At 41.0% G+C, this 12,799-nt stretch overlaps 6 non-coding genes across 6 annotated transcripts; all 6 read left to right on the top strand.

Annotated features, from left to right (window-relative positions):
• Positions 1–6,051: 6,051 nt before the first annotated feature.
• On the top strand, positions 6,052–6,123 carry trnae-uuc (transfer RNA glutamic acid (anticodon UUC)). Its single transcript has one exon. It is a non-coding gene; the product is annotated as a tRNA-Glu (tRNA).
• Positions 6,124–7,312: 1,189 nt separating this feature from the next.
• Positions 7,313–7,384, top strand: trnae-uuc (transfer RNA glutamic acid (anticodon UUC)). Its single transcript has one exon. It is a non-coding gene; the product is annotated as a tRNA-Glu (tRNA).
• A 590-nt stretch (positions 7,385–7,974) lies between these two features.
• On the top strand, positions 7,975–8,046 carry trnae-uuc (transfer RNA glutamic acid (anticodon UUC)). Its single transcript has one exon. It is a non-coding gene; the product is annotated as a tRNA-Glu (tRNA).
• Positions 8,047–9,234: 1,188 nt separating this feature from the next.
• trnae-uuc (transfer RNA glutamic acid (anticodon UUC)) lies at positions 9,235–9,306 on the top strand. The gene has a single exon. It is a non-coding gene; the product is annotated as a tRNA-Glu (tRNA).
• A 1,189-nt stretch (positions 9,307–10,495) lies between these two features.
• trnae-uuc (transfer RNA glutamic acid (anticodon UUC)) lies at positions 10,496–10,567 on the top strand. Its single transcript has one exon. It is a non-coding gene; the product is annotated as a tRNA-Glu (tRNA).
• A 1,190-nt stretch (positions 10,568–11,757) lies between these two features.
• On the top strand, positions 11,758–11,829 carry trnae-uuc (transfer RNA glutamic acid (anticodon UUC)). The gene has a single exon. It is a non-coding gene; the product is annotated as a tRNA-Glu (tRNA).
• Positions 11,830–12,799: the final 970 nt, after the last annotated feature.

Below are 12,799 nucleotides of genomic sequence, written 5' to 3'. Positions count from 1 at the left end.
AAGAGAGTTTTCATCTATACTTTTCGTGGCTGTTTATTTACCACTACAGACGAATGCTGGCACTAAAACAGCACTCAGTCAGCTTTATAAGGAAATAAGAAAACAGGAAACCGCTCACCCAGTGGCCGGGGACTTTAATGCAGGGAAACTTAAATCCGTTTTACCTAATTTCTATCAACATGTTAAATGCGCAACCAGAGGGAAAAAGATTTGAGATCACCTGTACTCCACACACAGAGATGCATACAAAGCTCTCCCTGCACCTCCATTAGGTAAATCTGACCACAATTCTATCCTCCTGATTCCTGCTTACAAGCAAAAATTAAAGCAGGAAACACCAGTGACTCAGTCTATAAAAAAGTGGTCAGATGAAGCAGATGCTAAACTACAGGACTGTTTTGCTATCACAGACTGGAACATGTTCCGGGATTCTTCCGATGGCATTGAGGAGTACACCACATCAGTCACTAGCTTTATCAATAAGTGCATTGAGGACGTCGTCCCCACAGTGACTGTACGTACATACCCCAACCTGAAGCCATGGATTACAGGCAACATTCGCACTGAGCTAATGGGTAGAGCTGCCGCTTTCAAGGGATGGGACTCTAATCCGGAAGCTTATAAGAAATTCTGCTATGCCCTCCGACGAACCATCAAACAGGCAAAGCGCCAATACAGGGCTAAGATTGAATCGTACTACACCGGCTCCGACGCTCGTCTTATGTGGGGGGGCTTGCAAACTATTACAGACTACAAAGGGAAGCACAGTCGCGAGCTGCCCAGTGACACAAGCCTACCAGACGAGCTAAATCACTTCTATGCTCGCTTCGAGGCAAGCAACACTGAGGCATGCATGAGAGCATCAGCTGTTCCGGACGACTGTGTGATCACGCTCTCCGTAGCCGACTTGAGTACGACCTTTAAACAGGTCAACATTCACAAGGCCGTGGGGCCAGACGGATTACCAGGACATTTGCTCCGGGCATGTGCTGACCAACTGGCAGGTGTCTTCACTGACATTTTCAACATGTCCATGTTTGAGTTTGTAATACCAACGTGTTTCAAGCAGTCCACCATAGTCCCTGTGCCCAAGAACACTAAGGCAACCTGCCTAAATGACTACAGACCCGTAGCACTCACGTCCGTAGCCATGAAGTGCTTTGAAAGGCTGGTAATGGCTCACATTAACACCATTATTCCAGAAACCTTAGACCCACTCCAATTTGCATACCGCCTGTCACGCCCTGCCCATAGAGAGGTTTTTATTCTCTATTTTGGTTAGGCCAGGGTGTGACTATGGTGGGCATTCTAGTTTCTTTATTTCTATGTTTTCTTTTTCTTTGGCCGGGTGTGGTTCTCAATCAGAGGCAGCTGTCTATCGTTGTCTCTGATTGAGAACCATACTTAGGTAGCTCTTTTTTGGGAAGTTGACTTTTGTTTAGGGCACATAGCCTTTAGCTTCACGGTTTGTTTTTGTAGTGTTTGTTGTTTTGTTCGGCGTCATTTTTATTAATAAAGAGAAAATGTACGCTCACCACGCTGCACCTTGGTCCTCTCCTTTCAACAGCCGTGACAGAACTTCCCACCACCAAAGGACCAAGCAGCGTGGTAGAGAGGACTCCTGGACATGGGAAGAGTTCCTGGATGGTAAGGGACCCTGGAAGTAGGCTGGGGAGTATTGCCGTCCAAGGGAGGAACTGGAGGCAGCTAAGGCGGAGCGGCAGCGTTATGAGGGAACACGGCTGGCAAGGAAGCCCGAGAGGCAGCCCCCCACATTTTTTTTGGGGGGGGGGGGGGGGGGCAGGGAGTGTGGCTGACTTAGGTTGGCGACCTGAGCCAACTCCCCGTTCTTACCGTGGCGAGTATGTGACTGGTCAGGCCTCGTGCTATGGGGTGATGCGCACTGTGTCTCAGTTGAGCATTCACAGGCCGGTGAGCTCGGTGCCAGCGTCCCGCATTTGCCGGGTGGAAGTGGGCATCCAGCCAGAACGGGTTGTGCCAGCTCTGCGCTCGAGACCGCCAGTGCGCCTCCACGGCCCAGTGTATCCGGTGCCTCGGCCAAGGAAGAAGCCTCCTGTATGTCTCCCCAGCCTGGTGAGTCCTGTGCCTTCTCCCAGAGCCAGGTCTCCTGTGTGTCTCTCCACTCCAGAGACGGCCTCCAATCCGGAGCCTCCAGCGATGGCCTCCAGTCCGGAGCCTCCAGCGACGTTCTCCAATCCGGAGCCTCCAGCGACATTCTCCAGTCCAGAGCCTCCAGCGACAGCCTCCAGTCCGGAGCCTCCAGCGGAGGGTGCCCAGTCCGGGGTCGGCGGCGAGGGTCCCCGCACCAGAGGCGCCACCAAAGTGGGGGGAGCCAGAGGTGGAGGGGGGTCTACGTCCCGCACCAGAGCCGCCGCCGTAAAGAAGGCCCACCCGGACCCTCCCCTTTAGAGTCAGGTTTTGCGGCTGGAGTCCGCACCTTTGGGTGGGGTACTGTCACGACCTGGCCATAGAGAGGTTTTTATTCTCTATTTTGGTTAGGCCAGGGTGTGACTAGGGTGGGCATTCTAGTTTCTTTATTTCTATGTTTTCTTTTTCTTTGTATTTGGCCGGGTGTGTGTTGGATGGTGTGGAGGTTCAATTTGGCGACCGTTTTGACCAGGAAAGTCTAAATGTCCTGCAAAAGTTGGAAAGAGCGCTTCTCACCGGGGAGTTGGATGAGTCTCTACATCAGTACCCTGAGCTGAACATAGATTCTCTTTCAGTGCAGTTGCCGCTCTTTTGCAACAAATACCCCTGTAGCAGCAGAGGTCCTCAGGAGGCTTCCAGTGGTGCAGGGGTAGGTTGACCAAGTTGAGGTGATGATCAGAATTTTGTTTGTGGTGCCAGTGTCTTCATGTGAGGCTGAGAGGAGTTTCAGTGCACCCCGCAGGTTAAAGACTTGGCTACGGGCTAGCATGGGCCAAGAGAGACTGAACGGCGTAGTTGTCTCTAATGTACATAAAGACAGGCTAGACAGTCTCGAGGGAAAATATCTGCTAGCAATTTGTTGGATCCATTGAAACCCGCAAACATATGTTTGTTTCTTTTGTTCAGCAGTGTGTATAGCAGTGGTTCTCAACCTTTTTTGGGTACTGGAACCCCTGCATATTTTTAGGCAAGGCGGGCAAGGTTTTGAGTGGTCCTCAGGGACCCCTACCCCCTCTATATTATATGTAAAGTTACTGGAATCCTTGTGGTGCTGAATACGTTCATTACACTTTTTTATTTCACAGACCCCTTGCAATTACACCAGGGACCCCTGTTTGAGAAACCCTGGTGTATAGTATGATATTTGTTCTTTTGATTAGTAGTTTTCAGTTTCTAGTACATGACAGGACACTTACTAATGATTTATTTTGTTATTTTATTTAAAATTGCATACTTTGTGTGACATACTTGTCCATAGCTGCTGTTTGAAGAGTTGAGACACTGACTGTACAATAAATAAGTATTTTTGACGGATATTTTGGATGATTTATTTTGGTTAGTCATTGAAGTAGTTCTTTCACTTTTAGAACTGTACTTATTTTGAGCGTTTTGTTCTTGTAAAGATATTGCAATAGACTCAGGCCAGTGGCACACATTTAATGACTATATAAATGTATCAGAAAAAGTCAAATAAAAAGGTCTATTTAATACAGAGATCAACTTTGTGATTGTTCTCAATGGGGATTTTTTAAAATGAGATCACACCATGCTCATTGTATTTACATAAACTGCACCTGTACAGTACCACCTACTGGCCTTTTTTAAAATTTATTTTTACAAGGCAAGTCAGTTAAAACAAATTCGTATTTTCAATGACGGCCTTGGAACAGTGGGTTAACTGCCTTGTTCAGGGGAACAGTGGGTTAACTGCCTTGTTCAGGGGCAGAATGACAGATTTGTATCTTGTCAGGTCAGGGAGTTGAGCTTGCAACCTTTCAGTTACGAGTCCAATGCTCTAACCACTAGGCTACACTGATAAGGAACACTGACCAAAATCAAGCTGGGAAAAATACTGTATACTTTTCATTGTGTCTGGCTGTTCTCTTTTCAAACACATTTTAGACTGATTTTATATGGGACTTTTCATCCCAACATCTCTGAGAAAAAAAATGGAGCTATTAATTACAAAAGGCATCATTTCAACATTTATAGATTTGTCTGTGATGTTTTTTTTAAGAAAGTCTTTTCCCATATGGTCTATCGGTAATGATTTCTGGTGTACGCACAGTTGTCATAGGTTCTACTCCCGGTATGGGATAGAAACCTTATTATTTGTCATGCACTTGTGTAACAACAGATTTTACCTGGCAGCAGTATCACACAACACAACAATATTCCCACAGTAACAGGAAATGTGAAATGTTATGTAGATTCAAAATTGACAATGCTTTTTAAACGTTGAATACACTTCATGTTTGCATTTCTTGCTCTGCAGTAAAATTCATGCAACAACAGGAGGATCAAAGGAAGATATGCATCTGTAACAGAAAACCAAGGAACCTTGTCGTGACAGACGCTATGACTGTGTACACAGATCAGAAGATTCAAGGTTGAAATCCTGGCTGAATCAACACTGTCTTTATTTGACCAAAATCAAGCTGGGAAAAATACTGTATACTTTTCATTGTGTCTGGCTGTTCTCTCTTCAAACACATTTTAGACTGATTTTATATTGGACTTTTCCCCAACATCTCTGAGAAAAAATATGGCGCTTTTAATTACAACAGGCATAATTTCAACATTTATAGTTTTGACCTTGATGTTTTTTTAAAGGAAATATCTTCCCATATGGTCTAGCGGTAAGGATTCCTGGTTTTTACCCAGGTGGCCTGGGTTCATCTCCCGGTATGGGAAAGAACATCTTGTCATGTGCCATGCACTTGTGTAACAACATATTTTAACTGGCTGCAGTATCACACAACACAAAAATATTCCCTCAGGAAATGTGACATGTTATGTAGATTCAAAATTGACAAGGCTTTTTAAACGTTGAATACACATCATGTTTGCAGTTCTTGCTCTGCAGTAAAATTCATGCAACAACAGGAGGATCAAATGAAGATATGCATCTGTAACAGAAAACCAAAGAACCTTGTCGTTGACAAAAGCTATGACTGTGTACACTGTTCTAGGAGTGACCTGACTTCAGCTTGTCTTTGGGGCAAGTGGCGCAATGGATAACGTGTCTGACTACGTATCAGAAGATTCTAGGTTCGACTCCTGGCTGGCTCGTCGCTATATTTAATTGATTGAAATCAAGCCGGGAATGATACTGTATACTTTTCATTGTGTCTGGCTGTTCTCTTTTCAAACACATTTTAGACTGATTTTATATGGGACTTTTCATCCCAACATCTCTGAGAAAAAAAATGGAGCTATTAATTACAAAAGGCATCATTTCAACATTTATAGATTTGTCTGTGATGTTTTTTTTAAGAAAGTCTTTTCCCATATGGTCTATCGGTAATGATTTCTGGTGTACGCACAGTTGTCATAGGTTCTACTCCCGGTATGGGATAGAAACCTTATTATTTGTCATGCACTTGTGTAACAACAGATTTTACCTGGCAGCAGTATCACACAACACAACAATATTCCCTCAGTAACAGGAAATGTGAAATGTTATGTAGATTCAAAATTGACAATGCTTTTTAAACGTTGAATACACTTCATGTTTGCATTTCTTGCTCTGCAGTAAAATTCATGCAACAACAGGAGGATCAAATGAAGATATGCATCTGTAACAGAAAACCAAGGAACCTTGTCGTGACAGACGCTATGACTGTGTACACAGATCAGAAGATTCAAGTTTGAAATCCTGGCTGAATCAACACTGTCTTTAGTTGACCAAAATCAAGCTGGGAAAAATACTGTATACTTTTCATTGTGTCTGGCTGTTCTCTCTTCAAACACATTTTAGACTGATTTTATATTGGACTTTTCCCCAACATCTCTGAGAAAAAATATGGCGCTTTTAATTACAACAGGCATAATTTCAACATTTATAGTTTTGACCTTGATGTTTTTTTGAAGGAAATGTCTTCCCATATGGTCTAGCGGTAAGGATTCCTGGTTTTCACCCAGGTGGCCCGGGTTCAACTCCCGGTATGGGAAAGAACATCTTGTCGTGTGCCATGCACTTGTGTAACAACATATTTTAACTGGCTGCAGTATCACACAACACAAAAGTATTCCCTCAGGAAATGTGACTTGTTATGTAGATTCAAAATTGACAAGGCTTTTTAAACGTTGAATACTCATCATGTTTGCAGTTCTTGCTCTGCAGTAAAATTCATGCAACAACAGGAGGATCAAATGAAGATATGCATCTGTAACAGAAAACCAAAGAACCTTGTCGTTGACAAAAGCTATGACTGTGTACACTGTTCTAGGAGTGACCTGACTTCAGCTTGTCTTTGGGGCCAGTGGCGCAATGGATAATGTGTCTGACTATGGATCAGAAGATTCTAGGTTCGACTTCTGGCTGGCTCGTCACTATATTTAATTGATTGAAATCAAGCCGGGAATGATACTGTATACTTTTCATTGTGTCTGGCTGTTATCTTTTCAAACACATTTTAGACTGATTTTATATGGGACTTTTCATCCCAACATCTCTGAGAAAAAAAATGGAGCTATTAATTACAAAAGGCATCATTTCAACATTTATAGATTTGTCTGTGATGTTTTTTTTTAAGAAAGTCTTTTCCCATATGGTCTATCGGTAATGATTTCTGGTGTACGCACAGTTGTCATAGGTTCTACACCCGGTATGGGATAGAAACCTTATTATTTGGCATGCACTTGTGTAACAACAGATTTTACCTGGCAGCAGTATCACACAACACAACAATATTCCCTCAGTAACAGGAAATGTGAAATGTTATGTAGATTCAAAATTGACAATGCTTTTTAAACGTTGAATACACTTCATGTTTGCATTTCTTGCTCTGCAGTAAAATTCATGCAACAACAGGAGGATCAAATGAAGATATGCATCTGTAACAGAAAACCAAGGAACCTTGTCGTGACAGACGCTATGACTGTGTACACAGATCAGAAGATTCAAGTTTGAAATCCTGGCTGAATCAACACTGTCTTTAGTTGACCAAAATCAAGCTGGGAAAAATACTGTATACTTTTCATTGTGTCTGGCTGTTCTCTCTTCAAACACATTTTAGACTGATTTTATATGGGACTTTTCCCCAACATCTCTGAGAAAAAATATGGTGCTTTTAATTACAACAGGCATAATTTCAACATTTATAGTTTTGACCTTGATGTTTTTTTGAAGGAAATGTCTTCCCATATGGTCTAGCGGTAAGGATTCCTGGTTTTCACCCAGGTGGCCCGGGTTCATCTCCCGGTATGGGAAAGAACATCTTGTCGTGTGCCATGCACTTGTGTAACAACATATTTTAACTGGCTGCAGTATCACACAACACAAAAGTATTCCCTCAGGAAATGTGACTTGTTATGTAGATTCAAAATTGACAAGGCTTTTTAAACGTTGAATACTCATCATGTTTGCAGTTCTTGCTCTGCAGTAAAATTCATGCAACAACAGGAGGATCAAATGAAGATATGCATCTGTAACAGAAAACCAAAGAACCTTGTCGTTGACAAAAGCTATGACTGTGTACACTGTTCTAGGAGTGACCTGACTTCAGCTTGTCTTTGGGGCCAGTGGCGCAATGGATAATGTGTCTGACTATGGATCAGAAGATTCTAGGTTCGACTTCTGGCTGGCTCGTCACTATATTTAATTGATTGAAATCAAGCCGGGAATGATACTGTATACTTTTCATTGTGTCTGGCTGTTCTCTTTTCAAACACATTTTAGACTGATTTTATATGGGACTTTTCCCCAACATCTCTGAGAAAAAATATGGTGCTTTTAATTACAACAGGCATAATTTCAACATTTATAGTTTTGACCTTGATGTTTTTTTGAAGGAAATGTCTTCCCATATGGTCTAGCGGTAAGGATTCCTGGTTTTCACCCAGGTGGCCCGGGTTCATCTCCCGGTATGGGAAAGAACATCTTGTCGTGTGCCATGCACTTGTGTAACAACATATTTTAACTGGCTGCAGTATCACACAACACAAAAGTATTCCCTCAGGAAATGTGACTTGTTATGTAGATTCAAAATTGACAAGGCTTTTTAAACGTTGAATACTCATCATGTTTGCAGTTCTTGCTCTGCAGTAAAATTCATGCAACAACAGGAGGATCAAATGAAGATATGCATCTGTAACAGAAAACCAAAGAACCTTGTCGTTGACAAAAGCTATGACTGTGTACACTGTTCTAGGAGTGACCTGACTTCAGCTTGTCTTTGGGGCCAGTGGCGCAATGGATAATGTGTCTGACTATGGATCAGAAGATTCTAGGTTCGACTTCTGGCTGGCTCGTCACTATATTTAATTGATTGAAATCAAGCCGGGAATGATACTGTATACTTTTCATTGTGTCTGGCTGTTCTCTTTTCAAACACATTTTAGACTGATTTTATATGGGACTTTTCATCCCAACATCTCTGAGAAAAAAAATGGAGCTATTAATTACAAAAGGCATCATTTCAACATTTATAGATTTGTCTGTGATGTTTTTTTTAAGAAAGTCTTTTCCCATATGGTCTATCGGTAATGATTTCTGGTGTACGCACAGTTGTCATAGGTTCTACTCCCGGTATGGGATAGAAACCTTATTATTTGTCATGCACTTGTGTAACAACAGATTTTACCTGGCAGCAGTATCACACAACACAACAATATTCCCTCAGTAACAGGAAATGTGAAATGTTATGTAGATTCAAAATTGACAATGCTTTTTAAACGTTGAATACACTTCATGTTTGCATTTCTTGCTCTGCAGTAAAATTCATGCAACAACAGGAGGATCAAATGAAGATATGCATCTGTAACAGAAAACCAAGGAACCTTGTCGTGACAGACGCTATGACTGTGTACACAGATCAGAAGATTCAAGTTTGAAATCCTGGCTGAATCAACACTGTCTTTAGTTGACCAAAATCAAGCTGGGAAAAATACTGTATACTTTTCATTGTGTCTGGCTGTTCTCTCTTCAAACACATTTTAGACTGATTTTATATTGGACTTTTCCCCAACATCTCTGAGAAAAAATATGGCGCTTTTAATTACAACAGGCATAATTTCAACATTTATAGTTTTGACCTTGATGTTTTTTTGAAGGAAATGTCTTCCCATATGGTCTAGCGGTAAGGATTCCTGGTTTTCACCCAGGTGGCCCGGGTTCAACTCCCGGTATGGGAAAGAACATCTTGTCGTGTGCCATGCACTTGTGTAACAACATATTTTAACTGGCTGCAGTATCACACAACACAAAAGTATTCCCTCAGGAAATGTGACTTGTTATGTAGATTCAAAATTGACAAGGCTTTTTAAACGTTGAATACTCATCATGTTTGCAGTTCTTGCTCTGCAGTAAAATTCATGCAACAACAGGAGGATCAAATGAAGATATGCATCTGTAACAGAAAACCAAAGAACCTTGTCGTTGACAAAAGCTATGACTGTGTACACTGTTCTAGGAGTGACCTGACTTCAGCTTGTCTTTGGGGCCAGTGGCGCAATGGATAATGTGTCTGACTATGGATCAGAAGATTCTAGGTTCGACTTCTGGCTGGCTCGTCACTATATTTAATTGATTGAAATCAAGCCGGGAATGATACTGTATACTTTTCATTGTGTCTGGCTGTTATCTTTTCAAACACATTTTAGACTGATTTTATATGGGACTTTTCATCCCAACATCTCTGAGAAAAAAAATGGAGCTATTAATTACAAAAGGCATCATTTCAACATTTATAGATTTGTCTGTGATGTTTTTTTTTAAGAAAGTCTTTTCCCATATGGTCTATCGGTAATGATTTCTGGTGTACGCACAGTTGTCATAGGTTCTACACCCGGTATGGGATAGAAACCTTATTATTTGGCATGCACTTGTGTAACAACAGATTTTACCTGGCAGCAGTATCACACAACACAACAATATTCCCTCAGTAACAGGAAATGTGAAATGTTATGTAGATTCAAAATTGACAATGCTTTTTAAACGTTGAATACACTTCATGTTTGCATTTCTTGCTCTGCAGTAAAATTCATGCAACAACAGGAGGATCAAATGAAGATATGCATCTGTAACAGAAAACCAAGGAACCTTGTCGTGACAGACGCTATGACTGTGTACACAGATCAGAAGATTCAAGTTTGAAATCCTGGCTGAATCAACACTGTCTTTAGTTGACCAAAATCAAGCTGGGAAAAATACTGTATACTTTTCATTGTGTCTGGCTGTTCTCTCTTCAAACACATTTTAGACTGATTTTATATGGGACTTTTCCCCAACATCTCTGAGAAAAAATATGGTGCTTTTAATTACAACAGGCATAATTTCAACATTTATAGTTTTGACCTTGATGTTTTTTTGAAGGAAATGTCTTCCCATATGGTCTAGCGGTAAGGATTCCTGGTTTTCACCCAGGTGGCCCGGGTTCATCTCCCGGTATGGGAAAGAACATCTTGTCGTGTGCCATGCACTTGTGTAACAACATATTTTAACTGGCTGCAGTATCACACAACACAAAAGTATTCCCTCAGGAAATGTGACTTGTTATGTAGATTCAAAATTGACAAGGCTTTTTAAACGTTGAATACTCATCATGTTTGCAGTTCTTGCTCTGCAGTAAAATTCATGCAACAACAGGAGGATCAAATGAAGATATGCATCTGTAACAGAAAACCAAAGAACCTTGTCGTTGACAAAAGCTATGACTGTGTACACTGTTCTAGGAGTGACCTGACTTCAGCTTGTCTTTGGGGCCAGTGGCGCAATGGATAATGTGTCTGACTATGGATCAGAAGATTCTAGGTTCGACTTCTGGCTGGCTCGTCACTATATTTAATTGATTGAAATCAAGCCGGGAATGATACTGTATACTTTTCATTGTGTCTGGCTGTTCTCTTTTCAAACACATTTTAGACTGATTTTATATGGGACTTTTCATCCCAACATCTCTGAGAAAAAAAATGGAGCTATTAATTACAAAAGGCATCATTTCAACATTTATAGATTTGTCTGTGATGTTTTTTTTTAAGAAAGTCTTTTCCCATATGGTCTATCGGTAATGATTTCTGGTGTACGCACAGTTGTCATAGGTTCTACACCCGGTATGGGATAGAAACCTTATTATTTGGCATGCACTTGTGTAACAACAGATTTTACCTGGCAGCAGTATCACACAACACAACAATATTCCCTCAGTAACAGGAAATGTGAAATGTTATGTAGATTCAAAATTGACAATGCTTTTTAAACGTTGAATACACTTCATGTTTGCATTTCTTGCTCTGCAGTAAAATTCATGCAACAACAGGAGGATCAAATGAAGATATGCATCTGTAACAGAAAACCAAGGAACCTTGTCGTGACAGACGCTATGACTGTGTACACAGATCAGAAGATTCAAGGTTGAAATCCTGGCTGAATCAACACTGTCTTTAGTTGACCAAAATCAAGCTGGGAAAAATACTGTATACTTTTCATTGTGTCTGGCTGTTCTCTCTTCAAACACATTTTAGACTGATTTTCATATGGGACTTTTCCCCAAAATCTCTGAGAAAAAATACGGCGCTTTTAATTACAACAGGCATAATTTCAACATTTATAGTTTTGACCTTGATGTTTTTTTAAAGGAAATGTCTTCCCATATGGTCTAGCGGTAAGGATTCCTGGTTTTCACCCAGTTGGCCCGGGTTCAACTCCCGGTATGGGAAAGAACATCTTGTCGTGTGCCATGCACTTGTGTAACAACATATTTTAACTGGCTGCAGTATCACACAACACAAAAGTATTCCCTCAGGAAATGTGACATGTTATGTAGATTCAAAATTGACAAGGCTTTTTAAACGTTGAATACACATCATGTTTGCAGTTCTTGCTCTGCAGTAAAATTCATGCAACAACAGGAGGATCAAATGAAGATATGCATCTGTAACAGAAAACCAAAGAACCTTGTCGTTGACAAAAGCTATGACTGTGTACACTGTTCTAGGAGTGACCTGACTTCAGCTTGTCTTTGGGGCCAGTGGCGCAATGGATAATGTGTCTGACTATGGATCAGAAGATTCTAGGTTCGACTTCTGGCTGGCTCGTCACTATATTTAATTGATTGAAATCAAGCCGGGAATGATACTGTATACTTTTCATTGTGTCTGGCTGTTCTCTTTTCAAACACATTTTAGACTGATTTTATATGGGACTTTTCATCCCAACATCTCTGAGAAAAAAAATGGAGCTATTAATTACAAAAGGCATCATTTCAACATTTATAGATTTGTCTGTGATGTTTTTTTTAAGAAAGTCTTTTCCCATATGGTCTATCGGTAATGATTTCTGGTGTACGCACAGTTGTCATAGGTTCTACTCCCGGTATGGGATAGAAACCTTATTATTTGGCATGCACTTGTGTAACAACAGATTTTACCTGGCAGCAGTATCACACAACACAACAATATTCCCTCAGTAACAGGAAATGTGAAATGTTATGTAGATTCAAAATTGACAATGCTTTTTAAACGTTGAATACACTTCATGTTTGCATTTCTTGCTCTGCAGTAAAATTCATGCAACAACAGGAGGATCAAATGAAGATATGCATCTGTAACAGAAAACCAAGGAACCTTGTCGTGACAGACGCTATGACTGTGTACACAGATCAGAAGATTCAAGTTTGAAATCCTGGCT

This window comes from Salvelinus fontinalis, chromosome 3 (assembly GCF_029448725.1).
Source record: "Salvelinus fontinalis isolate EN_2023a chromosome 3, ASM2944872v1, whole genome shotgun sequence".
NCBI lineage: Eukaryota > Metazoa > Chordata > Actinopteri > Salmoniformes > Salmonidae > Salvelinus > Salvelinus fontinalis.
The sequence above is the reverse complement of the archived record's forward strand: the minus strand, read 5'-3'. Positions and strand labels throughout refer to the sequence as shown.